Below are 21,635 nucleotides of genomic sequence, written 5' to 3'. Positions count from 1 at the left end.
AGACTGTGTGTAGGTGTTCCATTCAAGTCTAGACAGTGTGTAGGTGTTCCATTCTAGTCTAGACGGTGTGTAGGTGTTCCATTCAAGATTCTAGATGGTGTGTAGGTGTTCCATTCTAGTCTAGATGGTGTGTAGGTTTTCCATTCTAGTCTAGATGGTGTGTAGGTGTTCCATTCAAGTCTAGACAGTGTGTAGATGTTCCATTCTAGAGTCTAGTCAGTGTGTAGGTGTTCCATTCTAGAGTCTAGTCAGTGTGTAGGTGTTCCATTCTAGATTCTAGATGGTGTGTAAGTGTTCCATTCTAGTCTAGATGGTGTGTAGATTTTCCATTCTAGTCTAGACGGTGTGTAGGTGTTCCATTCTAGTCTAGACAGTGTGTAGGTGTTCCATTCTAGAGTCTAGACAGTGTGTAGGTGTTCCATTCTAGTCTAGACGGTGTGTAGGTGTTCCATTCTAGAGTCTAGACGGTGTGTAGGTGTTCCATTCTAGAGTCTAGACAGTGTGTAGGTGTTCCATTCTAGTCTAGACGGTGTGTAGGTTTTCCAGTCTAGACTAGACGGTGTGTAGGTGTTCCATTCTAGTCTAGATGGTGTGTAGGTGTTCCATTCTAGAGTCTAGATGGTGTGTAGGTGTTCCATTCTAGTCTAGACGGTGTGTAGGTTTTCCATTCTAGTCTAGACGGTGTGTAGGTGTTCCATTCTAGAGTCTAGACAGTGTGTAGGTGTTCCATTCAAGTCTAGACTGTGTGTAGGTGTTCCATACTAGAGTCTAGATGGAATGTAGGTGTTCCATTCTAGTCTACACAGTGTGTAGGTGTTCCATTCTAGAGTCTAGACGGTGTGTAGGTGTTCCATTCTAGTCTAGACGGTGTGTAGTTGTTCCATTCTAGAGTCTAGACGGTGTGTAGGTGTTCCATTCTAGAGTCTAGACAGTGTGTAGGTGTTCCATTCTAGATTCTAGATGGTGTGTAGGTGTTCCATTCTAGTCTAGACGGTGTGTAGGTGTTCCAGTCTAGTCTAGATGGTGTGTAGGTGTTCCATTCTAGTCTAGATGGTGTGTAGGTGTTCCATTCTAGTCTAGACTGTGTGTAGGTGTTCCATTCAAGTCTAGACAGTGTGTAGGTGTTCCATTCTAGTCTAGACGGTGTGTAGGTTTTCCATTCTAGAGTCTAGACAGTGTGTCGGTGTTCCAGTCTAGTGTCTAGATGGTGTGTAGGTGTTCCATTCTAGTCTAAACGGTGTGTAGGTGTTCCATTCTAGTCTAAACGGTGTGTAGGTGTTGCATTCTAGAGTCTAGAAGGTGTGTAGGTGTTCCATTCTAGAGTCTAGATGGAATGTAGGTGTTCCATTCTAGTCTACACGGTGTGTAGGTGTTCAATTCTAGAGTCTAGACGGTGTGTAGGTGTTCCATTCTAGTCTAGACGGTGTGTAGTTGTTCCATTCTAGAGTCTAGACGGTGTGTAGGTGTTCCATTCTAGAGTCTAGACAGTGTGTAGGTGTTCCATTCTAGATTCTAGGTGGTGTGTAGGTGTTCCATTCTAGTCTAGACAGTGTGTAGTTGTTCCAGTCTAGTCTAGATGGTGTGTAGGTGTTCCATTCTAGTCTAGACAGTGTGTAGGTGTTCCATTCAAGTCTAGACAGTGTGTAGGTGTTCCATTCTAGTCTAGACGGTGTGTAGGTGTTCCATTCTAGTCTAGACGGTGTGTAGGTTTTCCATTCTAGAGTCTAGACAGTGTGTAGGTGTTCCATTCTAGTCTAGACAGTGTGTAGGTGTTCCAGTCTAGTCTAGATGGTGTGTAGGTGTTCCATTCTTGTCTAGATGATGTGTAGGTGTTCCATTCTAGTCTAGACTGTGTGTAGGTGTTCCATTCTAGTCTAGATGGTGTGTAGGCGTTCCATTCTAGAGTCTAGATGGTGTGTAGGTGTTCCATTCTAGTCTAGACGGTGTGTAGGTTTTCCATTCTAGAGTCTAGACAGTGTGTAGGTGTTCCATTCTAGAGTCTAGAGTGTGTGTAGGTGTTCCATTCTAGTCTAGACTGTGTGTAGTTGTTCGATTCAAGTCTGGACTGTGTGTAGGTGTTCCATTCAAGTCTAGACTGTGTGTAGGTGTTCCATTCTAGTCTAGACAGTGTGTAGGTGTTCCATTCTAGTTTATACCATGTGTAGGTGTTCCAGTCTAGTGTCTAGATGGTGTGTAGGTGTTCCATTCTAGTCTAAACGGTGTGTAGGTGTTCCATTCTAGTCTAAACGGTGTGTAGGTGTTGCATTCTAGAGTCTAGAAGGTGTGTAGGTGTTCCATTCTAGAGTCTAGATGGAATGTAGGTGTTCCATTCTAGTCTACACGGTGTGTAGGTGTTCAATTCTAGAGTCTAGACGGTGTGTAGGTGTTCCATTCTAGTCTAGACGGTGTGTAGTTGTTCCATTCTAGAGTCTAGACGGTGTGTAGGTGTTCCATTCTAGAGTCTATACAGTGTGTAGGTGTTCCATTCTAGATTCTAGGTGGTGTGTAGGTGTTCCATTCTAGTCTAGACAGTGTGTAGGTGTTCCAGTCTAGTCTAGATGGTGTGTAGGTGTTCCATTCTAGTCTAGACTGTGTGTAGGTGTTCCATTCAAGTCTAGACAGTGTGTAGGTGTTCCATTCTAGTCTAGACGGTGTGTAGGTGTTCCATTCTAGTCTAGACGGTGTGTAGGTTTTCCATTCTAGAGTCTAGACAGTGTGTAGGTGTTCCATTCTAGTCTAGACAGTGTGTAGGTGTTCCAGTCTAGTCTAGATGGTGTGTAGGTGTTCCATTCTAGTCTAGATGGTGTGTAGGTGTTCCATTCTAGTCTAAACGGTGTGTAGGTGTTCCATTCTAGTCTAAACGGTGTGTAGGTGTTGCATTCTAGAGTCTAGAAGGTGTCTAGGTGTTCCATTCTAGAGTCTAGATGGAATGTAGGTGTTCGATTCTAGTCTACACGGTGTGTTGGTGTTCAATTCTAGAGTCTAGACGGTGTGTAGGGGGTTCCATTCTAGTCTAGACGGTGTGTAGTTGTTCCATTCTAGAGTCTAGACGGTGTGTAGGTGTTCCATTCTAGAGTCTAGACAGTGTGTAGGTGTTCCATTCTAGATTCTAGGTGGTGTGTAGGTGTTCCATTCTAGTCTAGACAGTGTGTAGGTGTTCCAGTCTAGTCTAGATGGTGTGTAGGTGTTCCATTCTAGTCTAGACTGTGTGTAGGTGTTCCATTCAAGTCTAGACAGTGTGTAGGTGTTCCATTCTAGTCTAGACAGTGTGTAGGTGTTCCATTCTAGTCTAGACGGTGTTTAGGTTTTCCATTCTAGAGTCTAGACAGTGTGTAGGTGTTCCATTCTAGTCTAGACAGTGTGTAGGTGTTCCAGTCTAGTCTAGATGGTGTGTAGGTGTTCCATTCTAGTCTAGATGGTGTGTAGGTGTTCCATTCTAGTCTAGACTGTGTGTAGGTGTTCCATTCTAGTCTAGATGGTGTGTAGGTGTTCCATTCTAGAGTCTAGATGGTGTGTAGGTGTTCCATTCTAGTCTAGACGGTGTGTAGGTTTTCCATTCTAGAGTCTAGACAGTGTGTAGGTGTTCCATTCTAGAGTCTAGACAGTGTGTAGGTGTTCCATTCTAGAGTCTAGACAGTGTGTAGGTGTTCCATTCAAGTCTAGACTGTGTGTAGGTGTTCCATACTAGAGTCTAGATGGAATGTAGGTGTTCCATTCTAGTCTACACAGTGTGTAGGTGTTCCATTCTAGAGTCTAGACGGTGTGTAGGTGTTGCATTCTAGTCTAGACGGTGTGTAGTTGTTCCATTCTAGAGTCTAGACGGTGTGTAGGTGTTCCATTCTAGAGTCTAGACAGTGTGTAGGTGTTCCATTCTAGATTCTAGATGGTGTGTAGGTGTTCCATTCTAGTCTAGACGGTGTGTAGGTGTTCCAGTCTAGTCTAGATGGTGTGTAGGTGTTCCATTCTAGTCTAGATGGTGTGTAGGTGTTCCATTCTAGTCTAGACTGTGTGTAGGTGTTCCATTCAAGTCTAGACAGTGTGTAGGTGTTCCATTCTAGTCTAGACGGTGTGTAGGTGTTCCATTCAAGATTCTAGATGGTGTGTAGGTGTTCCATTCTAGTCTAGATGGTGTGTAGGTTTTCCATTCTAGTCTAGATGGTGTGTAGGTGTTCCATTCAAGTCTAGACAGTGTGTAGATGTTCCATTCTAGAGTCTAGTCAGTGTGTAGGTGTTCCATTCTAGAGTCTAGTCAGTGTGTAGGTGTTCCATTCTAGATTCTAGATGGTGTGTAAGTGTTCCATTCTAGTCTAGATGGTGTGTAGATTTTCCATTCTAGTCTAGACGGTGTGTAGGTGTTCCATTCTAGTCTAGACAGTGTGTAGGTGTTCCATTCTAGAGTCTAGACAGTGTGTAGGTGTTCCATTCTGGTCTAGACGGTGTGTAGGTGTTCCATTCTAGAGTCTAGACGGTGTGTAGGTGTTCCATTCTAGAGTCTAGACAGTGTGTAGGTGTTCCATTCTAGTCTAGACGGTGTGTAGGTTTTCCAGTCTAGACTAGACGGTGTGTAGGTGTTCCATTCTAGTCTAGATGGTGTGTAGGTGTTCCATTCTAGAGTCTAGATGGTGTGTAGGTGTTCCATTCTAGTCTAGACGGTGTGTAGGTTTTCCATTCTAGTCTAGACGGTGTGTAGGTGTTCCATTCTAGAGTCTAGACAGTGTGTAGGTGTTCCATTCAAGTCTAGACTGTGTGTAGGTGTTCCATACTAGAGTCTAGATGGAATGTAGGTGTTCCATTCTAGTCTACACGGTGTGTAGGTGTTCCATTCTAGAGTCTAGACGGTGTGTAGGTGTTCCATTCTAGTCTAGACGGTGTGTAGTTGTTCCATTCTAGAGTCTAGACGGTGTGTAGGTGTTCCATTCTAGAGTCTAGACAGTGTGTAGGTGTTCCATTCTAGATTCTAGATGGTGTGTAGGTGTTCCATTCTAGTCTAGACGGTGTGTAGGTGTTCCAGTCTAGTCTAGATGGTGTGTAGGTGTTCCATTCTAGTCTAGATGGTGTGTAGGTGTTCCATTCTAGTCTAGACTGTGTGTAGGTGTTCCATTCAAGTCTAGACAGTGTGTAGGTGTTCCATTCTAGTCTAGACGGTGTGTAGGTTTTCCATTCTAGAGTCTAGACAGTGTGTCGGTGTTCCAGTCTAGTGTCTAGATGGTGTGTAGGTGTTCCATTCTAGTCTAAACGGTGTGTAGGTGTTCCATTCTAGTCTAAACGGTGTGTAGGTGTTGCATTCTAGAGTCTAGAAGGTGTGTAGGTGTTCCATTCTAGAGTCTAGATGGAATGTAGGTGTTCCATTCTAGTCTACACGGTGTGTAGGTGTTCAATTCTAGAGTCTAGACGGTGTGTAGGTGTTCCATTCTAGTCTAGACGGTGTGTAGTTGTTCCATTCTAGAGTCTAGACGGTGTGTAGGTGTTCCATTCTAGAGTCTAGACAGTGTGTAGGTGTTCCATTCTAGATTCTAGGTGGTGTGTAGGTGTTCCATTCTAGTCTAGACAGTGTGTAGTTGTTCCAGTCTAGTCTAGATGGTGTGTAGGTGTTCCATTCTAGTCTAGACTGTGTGTAGGTGTTCCATTCTAGTCTAGACAGTGTGTAGGTGTTCCATTCTAGTCTAGACGGTGTGTAGGTGTTCCATTCTAGTCTAGACGGTGTGTAGGTTTTCCATTCTAGAGTCTAGACAGTGTGTAGGTGTTCCATTCTAGTCTAGACAGTGTGTAGGTGTTCCAGTCTAGTCTAGATGGTGTGTAGGTGTTCCATTCTTGTCTAGATGATGTGTAGGTGTTCCATTCTAGTCTAGACTGTGTGTAGGTGTTCCATTCTAGTCTAGATGGTGTGTAGGCGTTCCATTCTAGAGTCTAGATGGTGTGTAGGTGTTCCATTCTAGTCTAGACGGTGTGTAGGTTTTCCATTCTAGAGTCTAGACAGTGTGTAGGTGTTCCATTCTAGAGTCTAGAGTGTGTGTAGGTGTTCCATTCTAGTCTAGACTGTGTGTAGTTGTTCGATTCAAGTCTGGACTGTGTGTAGGTGTTCCATTCAAGTCTAGACTGTGTGTAGGTGTTCCATTCTAGTCTAGACAGTGTGTAGGTGTTCCATTCTAGTTTATACCATGTGTAGGTGTTCCAGTCTAGTGTCTAGATGGTGTGTAGGTGTTCCATTCTAGTCTAAACGGTGTGTAGGTGTTCCATTCTAGTCTAAACGGTGTGTAGGTGTTGCATTCTAGAGTCTAGAAGGTGTGTAGGTGTTCCATTCTAGAGTCTAGATGGAATGTAGGTGTTCCATTCTAGTCTACACGGTGTGTAGGTGTTCAATTCTAGAGTCTAGACGGTGTGTAGGTGTTCCATTCTAGTCTAGACGGTGTGTAGTTGTTCCATTCTAGAGTCTAGACGGTGTGTAGGTGTTCCATTCTAGAGTCTATACAGTGTGTAGGTGTTCCATTCTAGATTCTAGGTGGTGTGTAGGTGTTCCATTCTAGTCTAGACAGTGTGTAGGTGTTCCAGTCTAGTCTAGATGGTGTGTAGGTGTTCCATTCTAGTCTAGACTGTGTGTAGGTGTTCCATTCAAGTCTAGACAGTGTGTAGGTGTTCCATTCTAGTCTAGACGGTGTGTAGGTGTTCCATTCTAGTCTAGACGGTGTGTAGGTTTTCCATTCTAGAGTCTAGACAGTGTGTAGGTGTTCCATTCTAGTCTAGACAGTGTGTAGGTGTTCCAGTCTAGTCTAGATGGTGTGTAGGTGTTCAATTCTAGTCTAGATGGTGTGTAGGTGTTCCATTCTAGTCTAAACGGTGTGTAGGTGTTCCATTCTAGTCTAAACGGTGTGTAGGTGTTGCATTCTAGAGTCTAGAAGGTGTCTAGGTGTTCCATTCTAGAGTCTAGATGGAATGTAGGTGTTCCATTCTAGTCTACACGGTGTGTTGGTGTTCAATTCTAGAGTCTAGACGGTGTGTAGGGGTTCCATTCTAGTCTAGACGGTGTGTAGTTGTTCCATTCTAGAGTCTAGACAGTGTGTAGGTGTTCCATTCTAGAGTCTAGACAGTGTGTAGGTGTTCCATTCTAGATTCTAGGTGGTGTGTAGGTGTTCCATTCTAGTCTAGACAGTGTGTAGGTGTTCCAGTCTAGTCTAGATGGTGTGTAGGTGTTCCATTCTAGTCTAGACTGTGTGTAGGTGTTCCATTCAAGTCTAGACAGTGTGTAGGTGTTCCATTCTAGTCTAGACAGTGTGTAGGTGTTCCATTCTAGTCTAGACGGTGTTTAGGTTTTCCATTCTAGAGTCTAGACAGTGTGTAGGTGTTCCATTCTAGTCTAGACAGTGTGTAGGTGTTCCAGTCTAGTCTAGATGGTGTGTAGGTGTTCCATTCTAGTCTAGATGGTGTGTAGGTGTTCCATTCTAGTCTAGACTGTGTGTAGGTGTTCCATTCTAGTCTAGATGGTGTGTAGGTGTTCCATTCTAGAGTCTAGATGGTGTGTAGGTGTTCCATTCTAGTCTAGACGGTGTGTAGGTTTTCCATTCTAGAGTCTAGACAGTGTGTAGGTTTTCCATTCTAGAGTCTAGATGGTGTGTAGGTGTTCCATTCTAGTCTAGACTGTGTGTAGTTGTTCGATTCAAGTCTGGACTGTGTGTAGGTGTTCCATTCAAGTCTAGATGGTGTGTAGGTGTTCCATTCTAGTCTAGACTGTGTGTAGGTGTTCCATTCTAGTCTAGATGGTGTGTAGGTGTTCCATTCTAGAGTCTAGATGGTGTGTAGGTGTTCCATTCTAGTCTAGACGGTGTGTAGGTTTTCCATTCTAGAGTCTAGACAGTGTGTAGGTTTTCCATTCTAGAGTCTAGATGGTGTGTAGGTGTTCCATTCTAGTCTAGACTGTGTGTAGTTGTTCGATTCTAGTCTAGACGGTGTGTAGTTGTTCCATTCTAGAGTCTAGACGGTGTGTAGGTGTTCCATTCTAGAGTCTATACAGTGTGTAGGTGTTCCATTCTAGATTCTAGGTGGTGTGTAGGTGTTCCATTCTAGTCTAGACAGTGTGTAGGTGTTCCAGTCTAGTCTAGATGGTGTGTAGGTGTTCCATTCTAGTCTAGACTGTGTGTAGGTGTTCCATTCAAGTCTAGACAGTGTGTAGGTGTTCCATTCTAGTCTAGACGGTGTGTAGGTGTTCCATTCTAGTCTAGACGGTGTGTAGGTTTTCCATTCTAGAGTCTAGACAGTGTGTAGGTGTTCCATTCTAGTCTAGACAGTGTGTAGGTGTTCCAGTCTAGTCTAGATGGTGTGTAGGTGTTCCATTCTAGTCTAGATGGTGTGTAGGTGTTCCATTCTAGTCTAAACGGTGTGTAGGTGTTCCATTCTAGTCTAAACGGTGTGTAGGTGTTGCATTCTAGAGTCTAGAAGGTGTCTAGGTGTTCCATTCTAGAGTCTAGATGGAATGTAGGTGTTCCATTCTAGTCTACACGGTGTGTTGGTGTTCAATTCTAGAGTCTAGACGGTGTGTAGGGGTTCCATTCTAGTCTAGACGGTGTGTAGTTGTTCCATTCTAGAGTCTAGACGGTGTGTAGGTGTTCCATTCTAGAGTCTAGACAGTGTGTAGGTGTTCCATTCTAGATTCTAGGTGGTGTGTAGGTGTTCCATTCTAGTCTAGACAGTGTGTAGGTGTTCCAGTCTAGTCTAGATGGTGTGTAGGTGTTCCATTCTAGTCTAGACTGTGTGTAGGTGTTCCATTCAAGTCTAGACAGTGTGTAGGTGTTCCATTCTAGTCTAGACAGTGTGTAGGTGTTCCATTCTAGTCTAGACGGTGTTTAGGTTTTCCATTCTAGAGTCTAGACAGTGTGTAGGTGTTCCATTCTAGTCTAGACAGTGTGTAGGTGTTCCAGTCTAGTCTAGATGGTGTGTAGGTGTTCCATTCTAGTCTAGATGGTGTGTAGGTGTTCCATTCTAGTCTAGACTGTGTGTAGGTGTTCCATTCTAGTCTAGATGGTGTGTAGGTGTTCCATTCTAGAGTCTAGATGGTGTGTAGGTGTTCCATTCTAGTCTAGACGGTGTGTAGGTTTTCCATTCTAGAGTCTAGACAGTGTGTAGGTGTTCCATTCTAGAGTCTAGAGTGTGTGTAGGTGTTCCATTCTAGTCTAGACTGTGTGTAGTTGTTCGATTCAAGTCTGGACTGTGTGTAGGTGTTCCATTCAAGTCTAGACTGTGTGTAGGTGTTCCATTCTAGTCTAGACAGTGTGTAGGTGTTCCATTCTAGTCTATACCATGTGTAGGTGTTCCAGTCTAGTGTCTAGATGGTGTGTAGGTGTTCCATTCTAGTCTAAACGGTGTGTAGGTGTTCCATTCTAGTCTAAACGGTGTGTAGGTGTTGCATTCTAGAGTCTAGAAGGTGTGTAGGTGTTCCATTCTAGAGTCTAGATGGAATGTAGGTGTTCCATTCTAGTCTACACGGTGTGTAGGTGTTCAATTCTAGAGTCTAGACGGTGTGTAGGTGTTCCATTCTAGTCTAGACGGTGTGTAGTTGTTCCATTCTAGAGTCTAGACGGTGTGTAGGTGTTCCATTCTAGAGTCTAGACAGTGTGTAGGTGTTCCATTCTAGATTCTAGGTGGTGTGTAGGTGTTCCATTCTAGTCTAGACAGTGTGTAGGTGTTCCAGTCTAGTCTAGATGGTGTGTAGGTGTTCCATTCTAGTCTAGACTGTGTGTAGGTGTTCCATTCAAGTCTAGACAGTGTGTAGGTGTTCCATTCTAGTCTAGACGGTGTGTAGGTGTTCCATTCTAGTCTAGACGGTGTGTAGGTTTTCCATTCTAGATTCTAGACAGTGTGTAGGTGTTCCATTCTAGTCTAGACAGTGTGTAGGTGTTCCAGTCTAGTCTAGATGGTGTGTAGGTGTTCCATTCTAGTTCTAGATGGTGTGTAGGTGTTCCATTCTAGTCTAAACGGTGTGTAGGTGTTCCATTCTAGTCTAAACGGTGTGTAGGTGTTGCATTCTAGAGTCTAGAAGGTGTCTAGGTGTTCCATTCTAGAGTCTAGATGGAATGTAGGTGTTCCATTCTAGTCTACACGGTGTGTTGGTGTTCAATTCTAGAGTCTAGACGGTGTGTAGGGGTTCCATTCTAGTCTAGACGGTGTGTAGTTGTTCCATTCTAGAGTCTAGACAGTGTGTAGGTGTTCCATTCTAGAGTCTAGACAGTGTGTAGGTGTTCCATTCTAGATTCTAGGTGGTGTGTAGGTGTTCCATTCTAGTCTAGACAGTGTGTAGGTGTTCCAGTCTAGTCTAGATGGTGTGTAGGTGTTCCATTCTAGTCTAGACTGTGTGTAGGTGTTCCATTCAAGTCTAGACAGTGTGTAGGTGTTCCATTCTAGTCTAGACAGTGTGTAGGTGTTCCATTCTAGTCTAGACGGTGTTTAGGTTTTCCATTCTAGAGTCTAGACAGTGTGTAGGTGTTCCATTCTAGTCTAGACAGTGTGTAGGTGTTCCATTCTAGTCTAGATGGTGTGTAGGTGTTCCATTCTAGTCTAGACGGTGTGTAGGTGTTCCATTCTAGTCTAGACTGTGTGTAGGTGTTCCATTCTAGTCTAGATGGTGTGTAGGTGTTCCATTCTAGAGTCTAGATGGTGTGTAGGTGTTCCATTCTAGTCTAGACGGTGTGTAGGTTTTCCATTCTAGAGTCTAGACAGTGTGTAGGTTTTCCATTCTAGAGTCTAGATGGTGTGTAGGTGTTCCATTCTAGTCTAGACTGTGTGTAGTTGTTCGATTCAAGTCTGGACTGTGTGTAGGTGTTCCATTCAAGTCTAGATGGTGTGTAGGTGTTCCATTCTAGTCTAGACTGTGTGTAGGTGTTCCATTCTAGTCTAGACGGTGTGTAGGTGTTCCATTCTAGAGTCTAGATGGTGTGTAGGTGTTCCATTCTAGTCTAGACGGTGTGTAGGTTTTCCATTCTAGAGTCTAGACGGTGTGTAGGTTTTCCATTCTAGAGTCTAGATGGTGTGTAGGTGTTCCATTCTAGTCTAGACTGTGTGTAGTTGTTCCATTCTAGTCTAGACGGTGTGTAGTTGTTCCATTCTAGAGTCTAGACGGTGTGTAGGTGTTCCATTCTAGAGTCTATACGGTGTGTAGGTGTTCCATTCTAGATTCTAGGTGGTGTGTAGGTGTTCCATTCTAGTCTAGACAGTGTGTAGGTGTTCCATTCTAGTCTAGATGGTGTGTAGGTGTTCCATTCTAGTCTAGACTGTGTGTAGGTGTTCCATTCAAGTCTAGACAGTGTGTAGGTGTTCCATTCTAGTCTAGACGGTGTGTAGGTGTTCCATTCTAGTCTAGACGGTGTGTAGGTTTTCCATTCTAGAGTCTAGACGGTGTGTAGGTGTTCCATTCTAGTCTAGACGGTGTGTAGGTGTTCCATTCTAGTCTAGACGGTGTGTAGGTGTTCAATTCTAGTCTAGATGGTGTGTAGGTGTTCCATTCTAGTCTAAACGGTGTGTAGGTGTTCCATTCTAGTCTAGACGGTGTGTAGGTGTTCCATTCTAGAGTCTAGAAGGTGTCTAGGTGTTCCATTCTAGAGTCTAGATGGAATGTAGGTGTTCCATTCTAGTCTACACGGTGTGTAGGTGTTCAATTCTAGAGTCTAGACGGTGTGTAGGGGTTCCATTCTAGTCTAGACGGTGTGTAGTTGTTCCATTCTAGAGTCTAGACGGTGTGTAGGTGTTCCATTCTAGAGTCTAGACAGTGTGTAGGTGTTCCATTCTAGATTCTAGGTGGTGTGTAGGTGTTCCATTCTAGTCTAGACAGTGTGTAGGTGTTCCAGTCTAGTCTAGATGGTGTGTAGGTGTTCCATTCTAGTCTAGACTGTGTGTAGGTGTTCCATTCAAGTCTAGACAGTGTGTAGGTGTTCCATTCTAGTCTAGACGGTGTGTAGGTGTTCCATTCTAGTCTAGACGGTGTGTAGGTTTTCCATTCTAGAGTCTAGACAGTGTGTAGGTGTTCCATTCTAGTCTAGACAGTGTGTAGGTGTTCCAGTCTAGTCTAGATGGTGTGTAGGTGTTCCATTCTTGTCTAGATGGTGTGTAGGTGTTCCATTCTAGTCTAGACTGTGTGTAGGTGTTCCATTCTAGTCTAGATGGTGTGTAGGTGTTCCATTCTAGAGTCTAGATGGTGTGTAGGTGTTCCATTCTAGTCTAGACGGTGTGTAGGTTTTCCATTCTAGAGTCTAGACAGTGTGTATGTGTTCCATTCTAGAGTCTAGAGTGTGTGTAGGTGTTCCATTCTAGTCTAGACTGTGTGTAGTTGTTCGATTCAAGTCTGGACTGTGTGTAGGTGTTCCATTCAAGTCTAGACTGTGTGTAGGTGTTCCATTCTAGTCTAGACAGTGTGTAGGTGTTCCATTCTAGTCTAGACCGTGTGTAGGTGTTCCAGTCTAGTGTCTAGATGGTGTGTAGGTGTTCCATTCTAGTCTAAACGGTGTGTAGGTGTTCCATTCTAGTCTAAACGGTGTGTAGGTGGTGCATTCTAGAGTCTAGAAGGTGTGTAGGTGTTCCATTCTAGAGTCTAGATGGAATGTAGGTGTTCCATTCTAGTCTACACGGTGTGTAGGTGTTCAATTCTAGAGTCTAGACGGTGTGTAGGTGTTCCATTCTAGTCTACACGGTGTGTAGTTGTTCCATTCTAGAGTCTAGACGGTGTGTAGGTGTTCCATTCTAGAGTCTAGACAGTGTGTAGGTGTTCCATTCTAGATTCTAGGTGGTGTGTAGGTGTTCCGTTCTAGTCTAGACAGTCTGTAGGTGTTCCAGTCTAGTCTAGATGGTGTGTAGGTGTTCCATTCTAGTCTCGACTGTGTGTAGGTGTTCCATTCTAGTCTAGATGGTGTTTAGGTGTTCCATTCTAGAGTCTAAATGGTGTGTAGGTGTTCCATTCTAGTCTAGACGGTGTGTAGTTTTTCCATTCTAGATTCTAGACAGTGTGTAGGTGTTCCATTCTAGAGTCTAGATGGTGTGTAGGTGTTCCATTCTAGTCTAAACGGTGTGTAGGTGTTGCATTCTAGAGTCTAGAAGGTGTGTAGGTGTTCCATTCTAGAGTCTAGATGGAATGTAGGTGTTCCATTCTAGTCTACACGGTGTGTAGGTGTTCAATTCTAGAGTCTAGACGGTGTGTAGGTGTTCCATTCTAGTCTACACGGTGTGTAGTTGTTCCATTCTAGAGTCTAGACGGTGTGTAGGTGTTCCATTCAAGTCTAGACAGTGTGTAGGTGTTCCATTCTAGTCTAGACGGTGTGTAGGTGTTCCATTCTAGTCTAGACGGTGTGTAGGTTTTCCATTCTAGAGTCTAGACAGTGTGTAGGTGTTCCATTCTAATCTAGACAGTGTGTAGGTGTTCCAGTCTAGTCTAGATGGTGTGTAGGTGTTCCATTCTAGTCTAGATGGTGTGTAGGTGTTCCATTCTAGTCTAGACTGTGTGTAGGTGTTCCATTCTAGTCTAGATGGTGTGTAGGTGTTCCATTCTAGAGTCTAAATGGTGTGTAGGTGTTCCATTCTAGTCTAGACGGTGTGTATGTTTTCCATTCTAGAGTATAGACAGTGTGTAGGTGTTCCATTCTAGAGTCTAGATGGTGTGTAGGTGTTCCATTCTAGTCTAGACTGTGTGTAGTTGTTCGATTCAAGTCGGGACTGTGTGTAGGTGTTCCATTCAAGTCTAGACTGTGTGTAGGTGTTCCATTCTAGTCTAGACAGTGTGTAGGTGTTCCATTCTAGAGTCTAGTCAGTGTGTAGGTGTTCCATTCTAGATTCTAGATGGTGTGTAGGTGTTCCATTCTAGTGTAGATGGTGTGTAGATTTTCCATTTTAGTCTAGATGGTGTGTAGGTGTTCCATTCAAGTCTAGACAGTGTGTAGATGTTCCATTCTAGTCTAGACGGTGTGTAGGTGTTCCATTCTAGTCTAGACAGTGTGTAGGTGTTCCATTCTAGAGTCTAGACAGTGTGTAGGTGTTCCATTCTAGTCTAGACGGTGTGTAGGTGTTCCATTCTAGTCTAGACGGTGTGTAGGTGTTCCATTCTAGAGTCTAGACAGTGTGTAGGTGTTCCATTCTAGTCTAGACGGTGTGTAGGTTTTCCAGTCTAGTCTAGACGGTGTGTAGGTGTTCCATTCTAGTCTAGACGGTGTGTAGGTGTTCCATTCTAGAGTCTAGATGGTGTGTAGGTGTTCCATTCTAGTCTAGACGGTGTGTAGGTTTTCCATTCTAGTCTAGACGGTGTGTAGTTGTTCCATTCTAGAGTCTAGACGGTGTGTAGGTGTTCCATTCTAGAGTCTAGACAGTGTGTAGGTGTTCCATTCTAGATTCTAGATGGTGTGTAGGTGTTCCATTCTAGTCTAGACAGTGTGTAGGTGTTCCATTCTAGTCTAGATGGTGTGTAGGTGTTCCATTCTAGTCTAAACGGTGTGTAGGTGTTGCATTCTAGAGTCTAGAAGGTGTGTAGGTGTTCCATTCTAGAGTCTAGATGGAATGTAGGTGTTCCATTCTAGTCTACACGGTGTGTAGGTGTTCAATTCTAGAGTCTAGACGGTGTGTAGGTGTTCCATTCTAGTCTAGACGGTGTGTAGTTGTTCCATTCTAGAGTCTAGACGGTGTGTAGGTGTTCCATTCTAGAGTCTAGACAGTGTGTAGGTGTTCCATTCTAGATTCTAGGTGGTGTGTAGGTGTTCCATTCTAGTCTAGACAGTGTGTAGTTGTTCCAGTCTAGTCTAGATGGTGTGTAGGTGTTCCATTCTAGTCTAGACAGTGTGTAGGTGTTCCATTCAAGTCTAGACAGTGTGTAGGTGTTCCATTCTAGTCTAGACGGTGTGTAGGTGTTCCATTCTAGTCTACACGGTGTGTAGGTGTTCAATTCTAGAGTCTAGACGGTGTGTAGGTGTTCCATTCTAGTCTAGACGGTGTGTAGTTGTTCCATTCTAGAGTCTAGACGGTGTGTAGGTGTTCCATTCTAGAGTCTAGACAGTGTGTAGGTGTTCCATTCTAGATTCTAGGTGGTGTGTAGGTGTTCCATTCTAGTCTAGACAGTGTGTAGTTGTTCCAGTCTAGTCTAGATGGTGTGTAGGTGTTCCATTCTAGTCTAGACTGTGTGTAGGTGTTCCATTCAAGTCTAGACAGTGTGTAGGTGTTCCATTCTAGTCTAGACGGTGTGTAGGTGTTCCATTCTAGTCTAGACGGTGTGTAGGTTTTCCATTCTAGAGTCTAGACAGTGTGTAGGTGTTCCATTCTAGTCTAGACAGTGTGTAGGTGTTCCAGTCTAGTCTAGATGGTGTGTAGGTGTTCCATTCTTGTCTAGATGGTGTGTAGGTGTTCCATTCTAGTCTAGACTGTGTGTAGGTGTTCCATTCTAGTCTAGATGGTGTGTAGGTGTTCCATTCTAGAGTCTAGATGGTGTGTAGGTGTTCCATTCTAGTCTAGATGGTGTGTAGGTTTTCCATTCTAGAGTCTAGACAGTGTGTAGGTGTTCCATTCTAGAGTCTAGATGGTGTGTAGGTGTTCCATTCAAGTCTGGACTGTGTGTAGGTGTTCCATTCAAGTCTAGACTGTGTGTAGGTGTTCCATTCTAGTCTAGACAGTGTGTAGGTGTTCCATTCTAGTCTGGACCGTGTGTAGGTGTTCCAGTCTAGTGTCTAGATGGTGTGTAGGTGTTCCATTCTAGTCTAAACGGTGTGTAGGTGTTCCATTCTAGTCTAAACGGTGTGTAGGTGTTGCATTCTAGAGTCTAGTAGGTGTGTAGGTGTTCCATTCTAGAGTCTAGATGGAATGTAGGTGTTCCATTCTAGTCTACACGGTGTGTAGGTGTTCAATTCTAGAGTCTAGACGGTGTGTAGGTGTTCCATTCTAGTCTAGACGGTGTGTAGTTGTTCCATTCTAGAGTCTAGACGGTGTGTAGGTGTTCCATTCTAGAGTCTAGACAGTGTGTAGGTGTTCCATTCTAGATTCTAGGTGGTGTGTAGGTGTTCCATTCTAGTCTAGACAGTGTGTAGGTGTTCCAGTCTAGTCTAGATGGTGTGTAGGTGTTCCATTCTAGTCTAGACTGTGTGTAGGTGTTCCATTCTAAGTCTAGACGGTGTGTAGGTGTTCCATTCTAGATTCTAGACGGTGTGTAGGTGTTCCATTCTAGTCTAGACGGTGTGTAGGTTTTCCATTCTAGTCTAGACAGTGTGTAGGTGTTCCATTCTAGTCTAGACAGTCTGTAGATGTTCCATTCTAGTCTAGATGGTGTGTAGGTGTTCCATTCTAGTCTAGATGGTGTGTAGGTGTTCCATTCTAGAGTCTAGTCTGTGTGTAGGTGTTCCATTCTAGATTCTAGATGGTGTGTAGGTGTTCCATTCTAGAGTCTAGATGGTGTGTAGGTTTTCCATTCTAGTCTAGACGGTGTGTAGGTTTTCCATTCAAGTCTAGACAGTGTGTAGATGTTCCATTCTAGTCTAGACGGTGTGTAGGTGTTCCATTCTAGTCTGGACCGTGTGTAGGTGTTCCAGTCTAGTGTCTAGATGGTGTGTAGGTGTTCCATTCTAGTCTAAACGGTGTGTAGGTGTTCCATTCTAGTCTAAACGGTGTGTAGGTGTTGCATTCTAGAGTCTAGAAGGTGTGTAGGTGTTCCATTCTAGAGTCTAGATGGAATGTAGGTGTTCCATTCTAGTCTACACGGTGTGTAGGTGTTCCATTCTAGAGTCTAGACGGTGTGTAGGTGTTCCATTCTAGTCTAGTCGGTGTGTAGTTGTTCCATTCTAGAGTCTAGACAGTGTGTAGGTGTTCCATTCTAGAGTCTAGACAGTGTGTAGGTGTTCCATTCTAGAGTCTAGATGGTGTGTAGGTGTTCCATTCTAGTCTAGACTGTGTGTAGTTGTTCGATTCAAGTCTGGACTGTGTGTAGGTGTTCCATTGAAGTCTAGACTGTGTGTAGGTGTTCCATTCTAGTCTAGACAGTGTGTAGGTGTTCCATTCTAGAGTCTAGTCAGTGTGTAGGTGTTCCATTCTAGATTCTAGATGGTGTGTAGGTTTTCCATTCTAGTCTAGATGGTGTGTAGATTTTCCATTCTAGTCTAGATGGTGTGTAGGTGTTCCATTCAAGTCTAGACAGTGTGTAGATGTTCCATTCTAGTCTAGACGGTGTTAGGTTCCACAGTCTAGACAGTGTGTAGGTGTTCCATTCTAGAGTCTAGTCAGTGTGTAGGTGTTCCATTCTAGATTCTAGATGGTGTGTAGGTGTTCCATTCTAGTCTAGACGGTGTGTAGTTGTTCCATTCTAGAGTCTAGACGGTGTGTAGGTGTTCCATTCTAGATTCTAGATGGTGTGTAGGTGTTCCATTCTAGTCTCGACGGTGTGTAGGTGTTCCATTCTAGTCTAGACGGTGTGTAGGTGTTCCATTCTAGAGTCTAGACGGTGTGTAGGTGTTCCATTCTAGAGTCTAGACAGTGTGTAGGTGTTCCATTCTAGTCTAGACGGTGTGTAGGTTTTCCATTCTAGTCTAGACGGTGTGTAGGTGTTCCATTCTAGTCTAGACGGTGTGTAGGTGTTCCATTCTAGTCTAGATGGTGTGTAGGTGTTCCATTCTAGAGTCTAGATGGTGTGTAGGTGTTCCATTCTAGTCTAGACGGTGTGTAGGTTTTCCATTCTAGAGTCTAGACAGTGTGTAGGTGTTCCATTCTAGTCTAGACGGTGTGTAGGTGTTCCATTCTAGTCTAGACTGTGTGTAAGTGTTCCATACTAGAGTCTAGACAGTGTGTAGTTGTTCCATTCTGGAGTCTAGATGGTGTGTAGGTGTTCCATTCTAGTCTAGATGGTGTGTAGGTGTTCCATTCTAGTCAAGATGGTGTTTAGGTGTTCCATTCTAGAGTCTAGATGGTGTGTAGGTGTTCCATTCTAGTCTAGACAGTGTGTAGGTGTTCTATTCTAGTCTAGACGGTGTGTAGGTGTTCCATTCTAGTCTAGACAGTATATAGGTGTTCCATCCTGACCCAGTAGATAGAGTCAGACTCCATAGTAGTGTGCAACAGCTAGGCTTTAGCTCAGTGGGCTAAAAGAGTCTTGTGACACATAGACAACATTTGTTCAAACCGTCGGTCAGAATATAATATTTTAACCACATCAGAACCAAGGGCCATATGCATGAAGCATCTCAGAGTGACGATCTAGATACAGGTGCTCTCTGTCCATATAATCATATTAATTATGATCTAAAAGGCAGAACTAGTTATTCTAGATACATACGTACATACGTACATACGGCCTGAAATCTCACTGGAGTCAACTTTGATTTCAAGAATGCTTTTCTCTTGTGTTGACTCTGCAGGCTGATTGCTTCAGCACTGCTCTGTTCAGTCTCTCAGTCTCTGCTGCGTTAGTTCTGTATCATTGGAAATGAAAAGCTTTACTTTGGATGTTGCCACAGAAAGAAAATTCCTCCCCGGGTCACCCAAAAGCCTTATAAAAACGCCACGGCCGTGCCAACTCAAACAGCTTTAGTTTGGATAAGTGGACCTGTCCTAAATTTAAAACCTTGTAATTGGTGGTATGATGATAAAATACCACTTTTCCTAGAACCATCAAACTCACACACACCACACTCGCACACACACACGCACACACGCACACACACACACACACACACACACACACACACACACACACACACACACACACACACACACACACACACACACACACACACACACACACACACACACACACACACACACACACACACATCACAATCACCAAACCCTGCATGGACCAATGACCTCTTCTCAGCAAAAATGCACCACAATTAATGACATAAGATGAGATGTGGCGAGAGACGCACTGTTTTCACATCTCTCTGTTTGTTTGAATAAGTTAAGTTGTTCTCCATGGAAACAGTTAGATTACAAAAGGCGTTGGATTGCTCCATTGATGATGGAAGCTCTATCATTGTGATTTGATTGTGTTGTTCCACAGCCAGTCAATATGTTTCTATTTTTCACAAGCTTTATTAAGTTACACTTTACTGGTCTGTTAAATGTGACTGCAGACGTTTAATGTTGTGGCTGGCTGGCTGGTGATGGCTAGGGGAGATGGATGGTCAGCTCAGGGTGCGGAAAGGGATCTGACGCACGCACACACACACACACACTGGCTATGTTTTCATCCATACAGCTGGGTAGAGGTACATGGTATACTGAGCAGGGAGAAAGAGCAGGGGGAACGCAGGGAGCGAGAGAGAGAGCAGGGAGATAGCAGGGAGCGAGAGAGAGAGCAGGGAGATAGCAGCGTTAGCTGTTTGGATGACAAAAGACATAAATATCCTGCTGCATCTCAGGAGGAGGAGGAGGAGAAGGAGGAGGAAGAGGGGGAGGAGAAAGAGGAGGAAGGGGAGGAGGAGGTGGAAGGGGAGGAGGGGGAGGAGGAGGAAGAGGAAGGGGAGGAGGAAGAGGAGGAGGAGGAGGAGGAAGAGGAAGGGGAGGAGGAGGAAGGGGAGGAGGAGGTGGAGGAGGAAGGGGAGGAGGAGGAGGAGAGGAGGAGGAGGATGAGGGGGAGGAGGAAGAGGAAGGGGAGGAGGAGGAAGGGGAGGAGGAGGTGGAGGAGGAGGAAGAGGAGGAGGGGGAGGAGGAAGAGAAAGAGGAGGAGGGGGAGGAGATGGAGGAGGAAGAGGAAGAAGAAGAGGAGGAGGAGAGAAGGAGGAGGGAAGGGGGAGAGGAGACCAATAACAAGAATGAGCTACAGTAAGGAGGGCTTGCCCGAAGGCAATATGTGTGTGTGGGTGTGTCAGGCTTCAACTCAACCATCATCACCACTGTTTTCACATCTCTCTGTTTGTTTGAATTAGTTAGATTACAAAAGGCGTTGGGTTGCTCCATTGATGATGGTCTTTAATGGAAGGTCTATCTCTGTGATTTGATTGTGTTGTTCCACAGCCAGTCGATATGTTTCTATCTTCCACAAGCTTTATTAAGTTACACTTTACTGGTCTGTTAAATGTGACTGCAGACGATTTATGTTGTGGCTGGCTGGTGATGGGGGATGAGGGGAGGAGGAGGAGGAGGAGGAGGAGGAGGAGGAGAAGGAAGGGGAGGAGGAGGAGTAGGAGGAAGAGGAAGAGGAGAAGGGGGAAGAGGAGGAAGAAGGCGTAGGAGGAGGAGGAGGAAGGGGAGTAGAAGGAGAAGGAGGAAGAGGAGAAAGGGGAGGGGGAGGAGGAGGATTGGGAGGAGGAGGAGGATGAGGGGGAGGAGGAGTAAGGGGAGGAGGGCGAGGAGGAGGAGGAGGAGGGGGAGGAGGGGAGGGGGAGGAGGAGGAGGATGAGGGGGAGGAGGAGGAGGAGGAGGATGAGGGGGAGGAGGAGGGTTGGGAGGAGGAGGGGGAGGAGGAAGGGGATGAGGGGGGGAGGGGGAGGGGGAGGATTGGGAGGAGGAGGGGGAGGAGTAAGGGGAGGAGGGGGAGGAGGAGGAGGAGTAAGGGGAGGAGGGGGAGGAGGGGAAGGAAGGGGGGAGGAGGAGGAGGAGGAGGAGGAGGAGACCAACAACAGGGATGAGCTACAGTAAGGAGGGCTAGTCCAAAGTCAATATATGTGTGTGTGCGTGTGTATTCTTGAGCAGGTGTACTGTAGGTATCCCTGTAATTAGAGGGCATCCCAGCAACCCCCCCGGAGTGGTGATAGTTGAGCCGACATTAGCTGTATCCTCACTATGTGCGTGTGTGTGTGTGTGTGTGTGTGTGTGTGTGTGTGTGTGTGTGTGTGTGTGTGTGTGTGTGTGTGTGTGTGTGTGTGTGTGTGTGTGTGTGTACACGTGCTTATGTGCATGTGTGTGTAGTGGGGTAATATTTGACATACAGTACCAGTCAAAAGTTTGGACACACCTACTCATTCCAGGGTTTTTCTTATTTTTTACTATTTTCTACATTGTTGAATAATAGTGAAGAGATCAAAACTATGAAAGAACCAGTGGCGACTTTGGCATGTAAATCTTGGTGGGGCAACAAACTAAAAAATAAGTGGGATGCATGCCAGGAAAGCCACTACACAACATAACACAACACTAAACAATACATTAACTGCACTATAACGGGGACAAATGGTGCCCACAAACTGTTAGGGCCTACATAAAGCTGTCCCAACAGCAGAGCTTTCTTTTCAGCACCATGGAGTGAATCCTTACCACTGCTACACCTGGCTATCAGTGGAGCCTTGTCTGACAGCAAAACAGTTCATTCAGCCTCATTTACTGCCTTTTAAAAAAACATAGCTGATATGGTTGACTTGCTTAAAGAAATGTGGTTTCTACAGACAATTGAGATGTACAGACTATGGCAGAAGGCGACGACAAGCAGATAAGAGGCAATCCGCAATTTTCATTAAGACGTTAATGAGCAGGCTAGGACGGACGAAGTCAATATAACTATTTGTTTAGCACTTTTGAAATGTACAGCGACAGAATTCAGAACATGGGCCATTCTTACTGTGTTCTCCCTGCACACCAAGTCAGAACCGTAGCATAAGTAAAGGGGACATATGAGCAGACAATGAAAGCTCTTACAAGTCAAGTTACAGGCTACATATGCACCATCAAGTCAGAAAAGTAGGTGAAATTAAGAGGAGTAAATACATTTG

The sequence above is a fragment of the Salmo salar genome, chromosome ssa05 (assembly GCF_905237065.1).
Source record: "Salmo salar chromosome ssa05, Ssal_v3.1, whole genome shotgun sequence".
NCBI lineage: Eukaryota > Metazoa > Chordata > Actinopteri > Salmoniformes > Salmonidae > Salmo > Salmo salar.
Note: the sequence above shows the minus strand (reverse complement) of the source record.